The sequence below is a fragment of the Anser anser genome (assembly GCF_964211835.1).
Source record: "Anser anser genome assembly, chromosome: 17".
NCBI lineage: Eukaryota > Metazoa > Chordata > Aves > Anseriformes > Anatidae > Anser > Anser anser.
In genome coordinates this window covers 486,962-499,651 of record NC_139738.1, presented here as the reverse complement: position 1 = coordinate 499,651, position 12,690 = coordinate 486,962, and the positions used below count along the sequence as shown (strand labels likewise).

Genomic DNA, 12,690 nt, shown 5'->3' with positions numbered 1-12,690 from the left:
ACAAGGCCAAAACAGATTTTTGGAAAACTGAAACGTTCAGTCACTTGCTGGGGTGCATTTCCGTGCGTCCTGCCGACTGCTTTGCTGCCTCGTTGGGGGTGGGAGCGGACTTGGATGTCGGCAGGCAGAGGGTAAGCGAAAAACTTCTGCTGTGCTGCTTGCAAAGCCTGGAAGATAAATGTTTCTCGGGAAGTGTTTCAAGAAGCTGACACTGCGATAAGCTATCATTTGTACTAATATGTGAAGTGGCTGGGGAAATTCCCAGATGCGGATTTTCAGCCCTGAAAGAAACCAAATGCCATTTTTAGGCAGTGAGACTTGGCAATGATTAATATTTCTAGAACTAAAAAAAGTTCAGTTGCAGTATACTCATACAAATCAATAGCAATTTGCATATACTGTCAGTATCTATTTGTGGTAATTTAGTCGTACTTCTGCTACCTACTGGGTTATTTTTAGCATTTTAATTTCTCTCTCCTGGCTTAAGGAAAACAAGCATTGCTTTTCATTTAATAGACAAGGACAGTAGGCTGTACAGCGTTTCCTACTGATAAATTCTGACCTAATAAATCACAAAGTTGTCAGGATCCAGTTCATCACAACAGCAACAAAAAAGGCTGAGCTCCTTTTGCAGCATCTGGCTAGGAATGGGAAGGGTTCGTCTCACCCATTAGCGCTCTTTGTTTGCTGAGAGGGGCGAGGGCTGTGCTGTCATCTGCCAACACCTCAAGGTCACGGAGCTGGTTGGAGCAGCGAGGCGCTGAGCAAAACTCCGTGGCACGTGTGGGTTCAGAGGTGCGCTTGAGCCCCGTGTTACCGCTTGGAATCCTTCTCAGGGGATGACTCCATGAGAACATGCTGGTGCTGAAGGAGGATAAAACGTGTGGGACTGGAGTAGGAGCAGCGCCTTTGTTTTTGGAGGAAACACAAACAAGATGAAAACCAGACAAGATGTGTGCTATGATTTGAGCCCAAGGGAAAATGCGTGGGAAAGAGCTCGTTGCGGCTGCAGAATAAGCCCCGGAAGAAGCTGGCATTGAAGGGGAAAGGGCAGAGGGAGAGTGGAAACAGCACTGGGCACCAGTTTAGGTGACACCGAGAGGTGGCCCCAAGCCTGAGCTCATGAAGGACCGAAATCCCGCTCCTGCCTTTACAGGCGCTCTAGGCTGGAGAGCGGGAGGCCTGTACTGTGCAAGGTGGTTGTGTGCTGGGCAAAGGACGAGGTCAGGGAGGAAAGGTCTGGTATTTCTGATTTTATGGGAAGTTGCAGATGATAACTCCCATGCTCTGTGGAAAGCCACGACTTCAGGGAAGCTGCGCCCAGCTCAGGTCCCAGTGACATTCCAAGCAGAGCAAGACCCAGAAAAATAAGGAACCCAACTTTCTTTTGTCACTCCTGTAGTGTCTTGGGAAAGGACTGCTCTGCCACTTAGTCACCTCAGCTTTAGCTGACGCTGGTCACTAAAACAGGAGATGCAGATTACATTAGACTGGTTAGAAATCACTTTTGCTGACTGAAATGCACTCAAAACAATAATTATTTTCCTCTATTATTTTTAGTGATTTTTGCTGGCCACGGAGTTTTGAAATTTCCTTTGAAATCCAATTTTTTATGTTAAATATGGGCTTGTACCTAGGCTGAAGCGGAGGGGACCCATCCACAATGAGATTTAGAGGGAGCATGGCAGGATAATGTAATAAAATAACTGCTTCAGCAAGAACGCCTGAAGGGATGTACAAGCGAAAAGCAATGCAGCCATTGCCCCGGAGAGCCGCCCGGCGTGCAGTACGGCAGCAGCAGAGGCTTGCTGCCGCGCCGGATCCTCGTGGCACTCGGGCAAGGGTGGGCACAAAGCAGCTGGTGGCCTGCGGCAGGGGAGTTGCTGGGGGCAGGATCAGCCCTGCTCCCCTTGAGGGGCAGCACGCGGGGCGTCCGCTGGTGCTGCCGGGCCTCCCCCTGCCCCGTGTCCTGCGGCGCGCCCTGTCCCTTGCTCGTCCTTGTTCCAGGTCAGGGAGCTGCTTCTGGGAGCTCCTCAGCTACGGCTTTGGTACTGGGCTTAAAAACAACAAAAAGTTTATAACGTGTTTCCAAAGTCTCAGAGGAGTTGTGGAGCTTGGGCAACTTGGTGAGAAATGTGGTTTACGAACCCATTAGCTCTCGCTGCCAGACCGTACCCATGTTTCAGCTTCTGGTTGTGTTTTCCTGGTCATATCCCTATGTATTGACAGAGGCTGTATTCCTCTGCTTGCCCATATCCAGTGCTGTGCTTCGTGTTTGTGTGCACATGCGTATTATGGGGAGCAGGAGGTTGTTCAGGGTTTAAACATGGTTTAGCGAGAGTCCTGTTGGACTATATGATCTATTTTATATATATATATGTACATACGTATATATGTACATACATATATCATAACTACATTATATCTGCAATAGCCATTTTAATCAGGAATTGCCAGGGGCTTCTAAAGATAAGTTAGAATTTTGCAGTATATTAATTTTGTATTAAATAATTAATAATAAAGTTAATTGAATTATTCAATTTTCAGGTAAAAAAATAGGGTAATAAATATTCATAACTTATTTTATTAAGGGAATTTCCATTTCCTATGTCATTAAAGTGAGATTAACTAAGGTTGGTTTTAAATGAAGATTGAAAACAATTGTGCTTTAGAATTAATTTACTGTTAGGTCATTACCTTGCAAGCCAGCTCTCCAGTGTGCTTTGTGCGGAAGCCATTGTGCTGTATTGGGTATTTGTTGTAGTTTTCTCAGTGAAATTACTCAGTTATTTATAAAGGGGGGGAGCATGTTTTGTATATATTTTTTGATGTATGTTTATTATAAAAATCTCAAAACTCAAGAAATATTTAAAATATATGGGATCCACAACCCCTTACACAAAATAGCTGCCACTGTTCCTCCCAGGTATTAACTGCATAGTTCTCAGCTTGGTTGCTTTCACTGGCTGCAACTGCAGCATTTTGAAGGAGGCACGAGGTCCGGGACTGCACAGATGCATAAGGGAATTAGCCTTTTAAACTCAACCTAGTTGGCTGCTAGTTCACATCAAGAGTGTAGCTACAATTCTCCCTGGTATTTCAACTCGGTAATAAGAGACAGTAGCATTTGTAGCAATTTAGTATCTATTTTTGATAGCTCTTGGTTGAGCTGTTGAAGAAAAGCCCTGGAATTTCCTGATATTGAAACTTGATGCAGTTAGTAAGAAGCTCCAAAAGTAGTTTTCAAGATTTTCATTTCTGCTCAGACCTGAAGAAGTGCCATGCTGGCATTTTTTTGCTGCAGAACTGGGTTTCTGCAACATTATGCTTGAGAAACCTTGAGAACCTGCTGCCGCCGGGTTGTTTTGGGACTTCTGAAACGAAAGGTGGCTCATGAGGCTTAAGGCTGCGCAGCAAGGTGAAGCACGTGTTAGCTGGAGGCCGTGAAAAGAACAGCACAGAATTTGTGATCGATTCCAGAGGATCCGTTGATCTCCGGTTCTGGTGAGCGCAAATAAAAATACTCAAGAGCTCATTTTAGATGTCTAAGGCATGCTTTAAGGGTCCTCAGTTTCTCATGCAGCTCGTACATAGAACTAGCAACCATACCCATGCATGATGCTGAAATTCTGGGTTTTCAGCTTATGTTGTTGGAAATTCTGTTTACATGTTTGGGGTCTCATATGACCTATTTTTCCTCCATCAAAGGAAATGTGTGAGCTGTCAGCTTTTTCTAGCTTGGGATGCTGCTTGACATAATCCCTGCTAAATATGGCACATCGCTTTTTACACTTTAAAGATTTCATGACTCTCAACTCATAATGCTCTCAGTATTTCCTACTCTTTTTTTCTTTTTTCCTCCCCGAAGAGGATAACCCATATGGGGATGGTTTTACTAGGCATTGATTCATACAGGTTTTTAGCCCCTGTGGTCCCAGGGAGTTGAGAAGTCAATAATTAATTCTTTCAACAGCCCATTCCTTTTGTTTTAAAATGACCTAATAGCAGAATTGTTGGTACCGTCAGGATGCCTGGCCCAGATCTGTTCATTGTCTTCAAGTATTTCATTCACATGAAATTATTCAGCCAGGACAGCAGGTTAAAGCTGGTGCTACTGGAGAGCTTGTTACGCTTAATTTTAACCAGCAACACAGGAGAGTGGCATCACTGAAGGACAGTGCTGGCAGACTTAGAAGTAAGGTGAGAGATTCATGTACGCTCCAAGGACAGGATTCAATTGTTGTGGATGCTGGAGGTGGCCTCCTTCCACCTCTTATCTCTCTGCAGTGGTCAGGCTCCTACTCCGCCACATTTCAAAGCTGCTTGCTCTGCAGTGGTGCCCTGGGCCTGCCCGTCCCTGCGCAGGGGCATCTCCTCCCCTCCCCGCTGCTCCTCTTCACGTGGGGATCAGGAGGGAGTTCTGCGGCATTGCTCCTCCTGCTGTGGAGACAGAGAACCCTAAAAAATGTAGAATCATCAGAAAAAGCAATTATCTGATAATATAGTGATTAAATTATTCAGCAAACTACTGTCTTTCTTTAGCCAGGCTTGGTAAGCTTTTCCCATCGATAGATAAGGTCCACAAAAACATGTAGCGTTACTTTTGGGACAAAACTGGCATTTGGAATTTGTCCAGGCCCTGATTATTTCCAGATCAAATATGATGGGGAGCAGGAGGTTGTTCAGGGTTTCAAAGGCTGCTCGGTACGAGTGAGTTCTCCTGTTGGATTGTGAGATCTGGGCTTAATGGACTATGAGCTGAATGAGATAGTAGCTGCTTTTGTCCCGCTCAGAGTGAAAGAAAGATTAAAAATGCAGTAAAAGATGCATTGTCTTGTGCTGCTAGTGGCCAGAACCAGACTGTCTGATACTTTTATGTACTTTGTGCTTCAAGGTTGAAGGGTATCAAGAAGTAGGGAGGGTTTAATTGCCATTATGGTACTACTTTGGAGATACCCTTGTCTATGTAATGTGTAAAGGCTGCAGAAGGGCCAAGGAAGCTGATATTTGTACTGTTTTTAAAAAGTAACAAAATCTATGTCACATTTTAAATGGTTTACAACTTAATTTATATTCTGGTATGGTAATGAAGAAGCATCCTTTGTCCAGGAGGTGAGATATGCAAAAATAACCTTTAAGTTGCTTGTAATTAACCTTTAATGATATTCTATCACTTTTCCAATACATTCTCTGCATCAAAAACAACATACAGAAAGTGTCTGAGACTGCTTGTTGCATCTTAATGGCCTGCGAATACCAGCTGATTAAAAATAAACTATATATTGGGTTATTTATGGACAAATATTTTTTCCTCCAGGAAACCTGGCACTGAAATTTAAATGCTGGACTGAAGCCAAGCGCCTTGGCTATCCATAGCCTCCCGAGTTTAGTCAGCAGAGATCAGGACAGACACCCAAGGTGCAACGGAAAGGCATGCAGTATGTCGAGAATGTGGATACTTCCCTTTCAGATAGGGTCAACATTAATAGCATAATATTAATCATAAATACACCATGATTTAAATTGCACTCTGGCATATTTAGTAAGTGCATGCTAAAAAATCGTGAATTGGGAGCAGGATTTTTCAGCACTATGTATGTGAAGAACAGCCAGAGAACTTGATTGAGGGGAGCTGTGCATAATGGAGGACCTGCTATTCACACTTGAAGAATACAAATTGATTTGTGTAACAAACTGTGTTTGTCAGAAGATGAGGAGCTGACTACAGAGGCTGATTTTTGTGCTGAATGAGAGTGCTTGTAGGTAATGAGTAGGCTTTTATCTTCATGTGGAACAAAGAATAATTTGCTAACCTGGTAGCTGGTGTGTTAGACAGATACACATGCTGTTCATATGCACACTGCTATGCTTGTGATGTCCTTAGCGGATTCTTCTAAAGAGGTTATGGTCTTGGTGGATATTTGCAGAATTGTGTAATTATTCCTTTTTTTCCTCCCAGAAGGTCCTGTCCCTTGAGCTAGGAGTTCTTACTTCCGATCCTACTGTACCTGAACAGCAAGAGGCTTTCTTTTTTTCTGGTTGTGAGGCACTAGCTTTAGCTTCTGGTTGTTTTCTTCCTCTTCTCTTTGAGATTTTTGAACAACGTATTTTTATAGTTGATATGATCTGGTGCAATTGTGGGATGTTTTTCGCCGCTGTTGCCAGAGATGCAACAGGAAAGGTGAAATCTTTTGCCCAGTAGGCATTTGAGTCACTGTTCTTGGCACTGAAGCCAAAAAGGATGCCAGGAGCACTAAGATGATCCATGATGAGGCTGAGACCTGTGAATATCATTAAAACTGAGACTACCTTTAGGTATATTATTGCTGCGTGTGGAGAAATGGATACGCAGCATCAACCTTTATTGTTCATTGTGGGAGACTGTGACAACACTCAGTCATCGCAGGTAGTGGAGGGGTGAAGCAGATTTTAGGTGCCGCATGTAGATTCGCCTTCAGGGAGACTCACTGGGTCACATTGGCTTCAACGTTAAACATCTGAGCTGAGCCCTCAGTGAGGTCCACGAGTATCTGGAGCGATTCTGAGGACATGACCAAACCTGCCCTTTTTGTACAGCCAGAAGAGAGGGCAAGGAGGCATTTCCAAAGTGTCCTCAATATGGAGAGAGGTGGAAGCTCATAAGTATATTCTGAATGGGTATCTTCTATCCTCTATCTCTTTTTGCTGTTTGCAGCTCTCATTTCATTAAGATGTCTCCTTTTCCCTTTCTCTTTGCTTGTGGGATTTCTCCAGGACTTCAGGTACGTCCTGTTCCTCCTGCTGGGGAGATGAATGTTTTATGAAGAGCTTAATAGTTGGTGGCAAGGTCTCTGCCACTCCCGGTCCATCCATGCAGATGAAAGCACTGTGTGTGTTTCTTCTGTGGGTTCCTGCTTTGTTCTGTACAAAAGTACAAGGATCCTGCAAACCTGCCACCAAAGTGTGCTCTGCAGGAGCTCAGAGTTCTGAGGGAAAGAACCACCAACGTGGGCTAAAGATCCATAGAAGTGGTTTACAAATGTTTAATGGGAATGTGGAGAGCTAAAACAAGTAAGGGTCACCTACTGTGCTTACCTATGGAGTCGGTGCTTTTGCATCACTTCATTTAAGCGTATTAACATGTTGCATCTGTTTTGCATTTAAATGGAAAGATTTTCCAGTCTTTTAATGTCATGAGTGGGATTAGATGTATGAAAAGACAATTGTGGAAGAGGACGTGTAGGGCTTCTGTTCCTTGCCTGAGGCATGTGCGTGATGGGCTGACTGCACCGTGATGGTTCTTGCTGTTTTTGAAATGCCCTTGGTGCCCTGTGTCTCTGGTACAAAACACTGAAGTTTAGCGCCCATGAGATAACGACAGCAGAGAATCTGGAATGGGGCATTTTGGCCACTTTTACCTCCATGGCAGCTGGGGAAGGCTCCCGGGGACTGCAAGAGAGCAAGGTCAAACAAGGAGGAAAGCAACGTCAAATGTGGCCTGATCTGATAGCAAATCATGGAGACAGAGGTTGATCAGAAAAAATAAGCGTAGTCTGAATGTTTTATTCCACCTGTACTTGCTCGTTCCTGCCACTTTTGTGCTGTTGTTGGTTTAATTTTACAGAGCAGAGACTGACCTTCCCTCTGTGGTAGTAGCCTGATGTTCCTGTGATGCCATATCAGCAGGTATCATTGACAATGATATTACACAAACCAAATACATTTTTTCTTTGTGTCTAGATGTCCAAATCCATTCATTTTACACTCCCTGAGGTGGTGTAGGGAATAGCCATGAGCACGTAGAAGCTCCAGATTTCACTGTTTTTGGACAGGGCGGCAGCTGAGCCTTGCTGCCTCAGCTCTGCCATGGAGGGATGCCAGCTGGCAGGAGAGGTGTGTGGGTCCCGAGCTTCCAGGTAAATCCAGTCCGTACGTGGCGCGTGTCCCACGGACCCCCGTAGCCACGTGCCATTGCTGACGGGAGCGCGGTGACTGCTGAAGGGGCGTGTGCGAATGCTTGCAGGAGCGACTCGTGTCGGGGCTGGCCCCATCCCATGCCACGTCCTGCACTTGCCCCGACTCCCAAGGTGAATTCGCCACGTGAATTTGTTTTAAAGCTCATAGGCAACATTCCTTATTTTAGACATGTTGCTTCCAAATTGCCAACTGCCTATTTGTTCCAGACAATTGTGGATACAATCAGTAAAGTAAGCTGCGCTGTAGGGTTTAATTATTTGACTAATGGACAATGACTGATGAGCTGGTGTCCCAGCTGTGCTGCACCTCTGTGCTGCAGGAGGGAGCTTGTGCGGCAGTGCTGCTCGCCGCTGCGCGCTCCTGGGTCACGCTCAAAGCTCTCGGCTCGTTCTCTGGTTCATCTTGCCGGCCACTTGCTTACTGCTCTGCAGTCTGTTATAATTTCTCTCGAGGCTGATGATTTTAATTCAGATTGGTTTCCTGTAATTCACACTCCTGTTTACAAAGTCATCAATTCGAAAGCCCCACAATCCTTACTGGGGTTCTGCAACATCAACATTATAACAAAACTAATTATTACTGTCCTTTTCATAACGTCACCATCAGGTACTTAGGGACATATTTTTCCATTTCCTCTGCTGTTGCTTTTCTGTGCTTCATCCACTGACTATTATGTCTGTGGTATTCTGTTCCCTGTGGCTGTATGTATTTTCCTGTAGGTATAGATTGGTTTTGCAGTATCTGTACGTCCCCCTGCTTGTATTTACCTCCTGTGGGAAACTCCTTGTGCATAATACAACAGCAGGCAGTGCAGTTCCTGCTTCCTGGATTTGGCTATCTGCAAGGAGGCTGATATGAAAGGATGCTGCTAATAATCCTATCAAGCCCAGGATGTGCTTAATAATATTGGTAGTTGATCTAACCCCACCTGAATTCACAAATTTTGTAAATACAGAAAACATCTCTTAATATTTTACGTTTGTTTAATCAACCATACGAAGTACTGGTATTTCCACTTCCGTACAGATCCAAGAATGAACATGACTGCCTGTGATGAATTGTCAGGTCTCCAGTGCCAGGTTTAGTTAGAAACCAAGTGAGCAAGCTGGGGTGAGCCCAGAGGCTGTGTTGGCTGATGGCAGGCTCGGCGGCGCGGCACAGGGGTTGCTGGCCTCTGGGGCAGCGCTGCCCTGCAGAACGGGCCGTGCCGCAGTCGTAACCGCTGGCAGTGGGACACGTGCTCCCCACAGGTCCCCGTTCGCGCGGTGACGATGATGGCTCCGGGCACGCTGCTCTGTGTCCTGCTCTGCAGTCAGGCAGGTCTGGTTCCAGCGTGAGCGTGGTGCCACTACAAAGCCCTGAACACTGTGCCCAGGAGTAAGGGAAAACCCTTTATCCTTCTCATACCGCCAGTCCCAGGGTGCTCCATGGCTTCTGTCGTACTTAGCGGGCTGTGCCTGCACCCCCGAAGACGTTCTGTGTGCATGGCTTCATCGGCCTCGGCTCGCCCGGCACAGCTGTCCAGGAAGCAGCTGCCTCGCGCAGGACTGCAGCTGGGCTGGAAGCTTCGTCCTGGACTCAGGGTTTTATTAATCTTATTCAAGGTCTAAAGCTGTTTTGATACATTCACAACCAGGTGCGTTTGCTCTTTTTTTTGTTTAGCATACGTGAAATGACAGCAGTCCCTGAAATGGCTACAAATTTTTTGTGTTTGTTTGCTCTTAAATATAATTTGCTTGTTCCTTACATCTTGCTTTTGTCCCCTGTTAGCCTGTGTTGTGTCCTTTTCTGGTGGTTGGATTTAAGCACCTCAGTGCCCGCTGCACAGCCTTCAGTATTTCAGTACTTTAGGTTTGAAACTGTTCTGTGATGAGGACAGGCTCACGCATCTCGTAAAGGACCCCTGCACCTTGCCTGTGTTGCCCTTTGGCATTTCAGACTTGGTGCATCTTCGCACCATCGCCTTCATCAGTGGACATGTGCCTCTAGGCAGACTTAGGGATGCCCGTGAGGTTTGAGCACAGGCCCTTGGATTTTTGGTTCTTCTCCACTGTGGAGCTGGCAGAGAGCTCTGCTTCACCTGGCTGCCAGGTGCCTGCAGCGCAATGCAGCTCTGCTGCTCCATGCCGCGCTGTGGTGCAGGAGTGAGGGGGGGCCAGAGGTGCTGCAGGGGTGAATAAACATGCTCAGATGAAATGTGGAGGAGTTGGTAGGTACGCAATAAACATGAAAGCTGGGAGCGTAGATATAAGGGTTAAGATGACTTTTTTCAGTCCTGAGAAACAAAAATCTGGCAAAATTCTTCCAGAGTTACACTTGGCTGGCATTCTTGCTATGCGCACTGTAACAATACTTTAATATAATTAAATTTTAAATTCCATGTAGAATCTAGTGGGTAGGCAGATGTACCGGTATGTTAAACTTTATGTCACTTAAAAATGGTTTTCAAGTACATCAGAGGGAGATCATCCAGCTGTAAAATTATCTGCTTTATGACGCTGCATTGCAGCTTTGGTCTTTTTGTTTTAATTAAAAATGTACCTTAAATCTAACATCTTCAGATAACTTTCCCCATGCCTTTTTTGTTGCCTGCAATTTACTGACAGCATGTAAAATCACATGATTCTTCTGTGAGTTTTTAGCATTGTTTATAGGGGAAGAAAAGTTTATTAATTAAGATAAATGTTTCCTGTTTTACTTAGCTTAATCATTGGTAGGTGTTCTTCTGTTCACTGTGAACGGCAGAGCTGGTCATTCACCGAGCCTGCAGCTCTGGTGCTGAGGTGCTGACGTACGAGGAACAAACAAGCCCTTCCCCTGCCTTCCCACCCTGCGCTTCGCTGTCTCCTGCCTGAGAGAGGAGCCCCAAACGGAGGCAGGGAAGACGCCACCAGAATTTGCTGAAGCCGGTCCTGCTGCTTGCTGCCAGCAAGCCCATGAGGGCTTAATCTCCCACTTGTGACTGCGGCCTCTCTGCCTACCGGTATTTGTAATAGTGCAGCCCTGCAAAGTGTTTGTGGTCGGGGGCAGCGCCGTCAGAAGGGCTGTTTTCAGCAGTAAAACAGACTTGCTGAGCTGCCGAACAGCCAGCCCTAGGGTGAGCGTGTGCAGTGGCTCGGATGTGCAGGCTGCGCTCCATGCGCGGAGCTGCTCTGGTGCTCGTGCCGCCGGCAGACCGAGGACACCCTCTGCGCAGCGATGCTCCCGCGGAGGGACAGCGTGCCACCCTGCTCCGACCTCGCGCTCCTTACCTCCGCAGCGGTGAACCCTGCTGAAGGGCCGGCACGGTTCCTCACGCCGTCGCTGTTGTGTGTTTGCAGCCAAGCCTTGTGATGGGACCCTGAGCTGCTCTGTCACTTCTCCAGGCTGAAATGTGCCGCTGGCCACCAGTGAAACACTGCCGTGCGACTGCTTTGGGGGGATCTGGGAGTTACACACGTCTCCCACCGCGGTTATTTAGTGCATTTCTCCTGAGCAGGATGGGATGGGGTGGGATTCATAAAGGATGTGGAGAACAAGCTCCTAAAGTAGCCTGTGGTATTTGCAGGTTATTCTTATTAACCTTCAGACAACCAGTCCAAACGTCACTGGCTCCTGAAAACACGGCGGTTCGGAGGCAGCTGTGAGGGCAGGGCTGTGACCGGGCTGAGGACCGCCGGGAAGGGCCGGGGCGGCGCTCGGCGCTTCTGCCAGCGCGCTGCTGGCCTCTCCCGGGCTCCGTGCTGGTGCAGCCAGAGAATTGCCCGTGCCTTGAGCCACCTGATCGTGGTCGGGGATCACTGAAGACCCTCTGTAGAAAGAAACAGGGCTTAACTCAGCTTTCTGTGTGCTTGCTCTATCAATAAACTTTAAGTGCTTGTAGGAGAACTGCAGTCACATTCAATAAGGGATAGAGATCTCACTTACAGCTTCTGCCCGGAAGACTGCGGGGACCAGGTGGCCAGGCAGAGGACGGGGATCAACATCAGGCTAAATTACAGGTCTGATGTGGCCTCGTGCTCAAGGCAAGAAGCCGGGCAGGAGAGACCCGCGGTGCACTCTGGGGGCTGCTGGCCGGCTGCGAAATATGAGTCTGCTAAATCATTAACTGGGCTGTTTCTAGAATTAAATAAAATGCCTGGTCCCAAGGCGTTCCACGTGATGATTCACCAAGTTTTGCAATGTGATTTATGTTTAGCTGTAGGATTATTGTTTTCTATTGATTCTGAGGGAAATAAAACAGCAGTAAAAGCCCATCGTAAGCCTCCCAATGGAGCTCGATAAGTTGAAGCTTTCCTGCAAGAAATACTGTTGTCTCTTTGGTGGGTAACTCCTAGATCACCAGCCCCCACAAGCCTGAGTGCGCAGGAGGTTTCCAGCATCGCCCCGCTCCCCTCCTCTTCGCCTGTTAGTCATCAAGCAGGCCGAGCCGGCGGTGACGCGCTGTGCCCGTGTTCCTGCCCGGGTGTTCCTGGCGGGCTGTGGCCTTCTCTTTCCTCCGGATCGTGGTTGGGGTTTAAGGTAATTGATCTGTGACTGGTGATGCTGGGGAGGTTTTTAGTGATCCTCCTGGCTGCGTGACTGTCAGAACTGAAACCCCTCCTGCTCCGCTTGTGTTACAGTTGGCAATTACAACTTTCTCTCTCATGGTTCAATTATTTTTAATTCTCCTGAGAAATGAAGTTTTGCCTTAAAAGTGACTCTGCTTGCTTGGAAAGCACTAATTTTTTTCAGTCTTCCCTAGTGTGCTGTCGT

General features: G+C 46.8%; 1 protein-coding gene across 10 annotated transcripts in view; it reads left to right on the top strand.

Moving 5' to 3' along the window:
- Positions 1-12,690, top strand: part of CAMTA1 (calmodulin binding transcription activator 1) — a 375,526-nt gene that overhangs the window by 106,741 nt on the left and 256,095 nt on the right. The gene's annotated exons all lie outside the window — the stretch shown is intronic.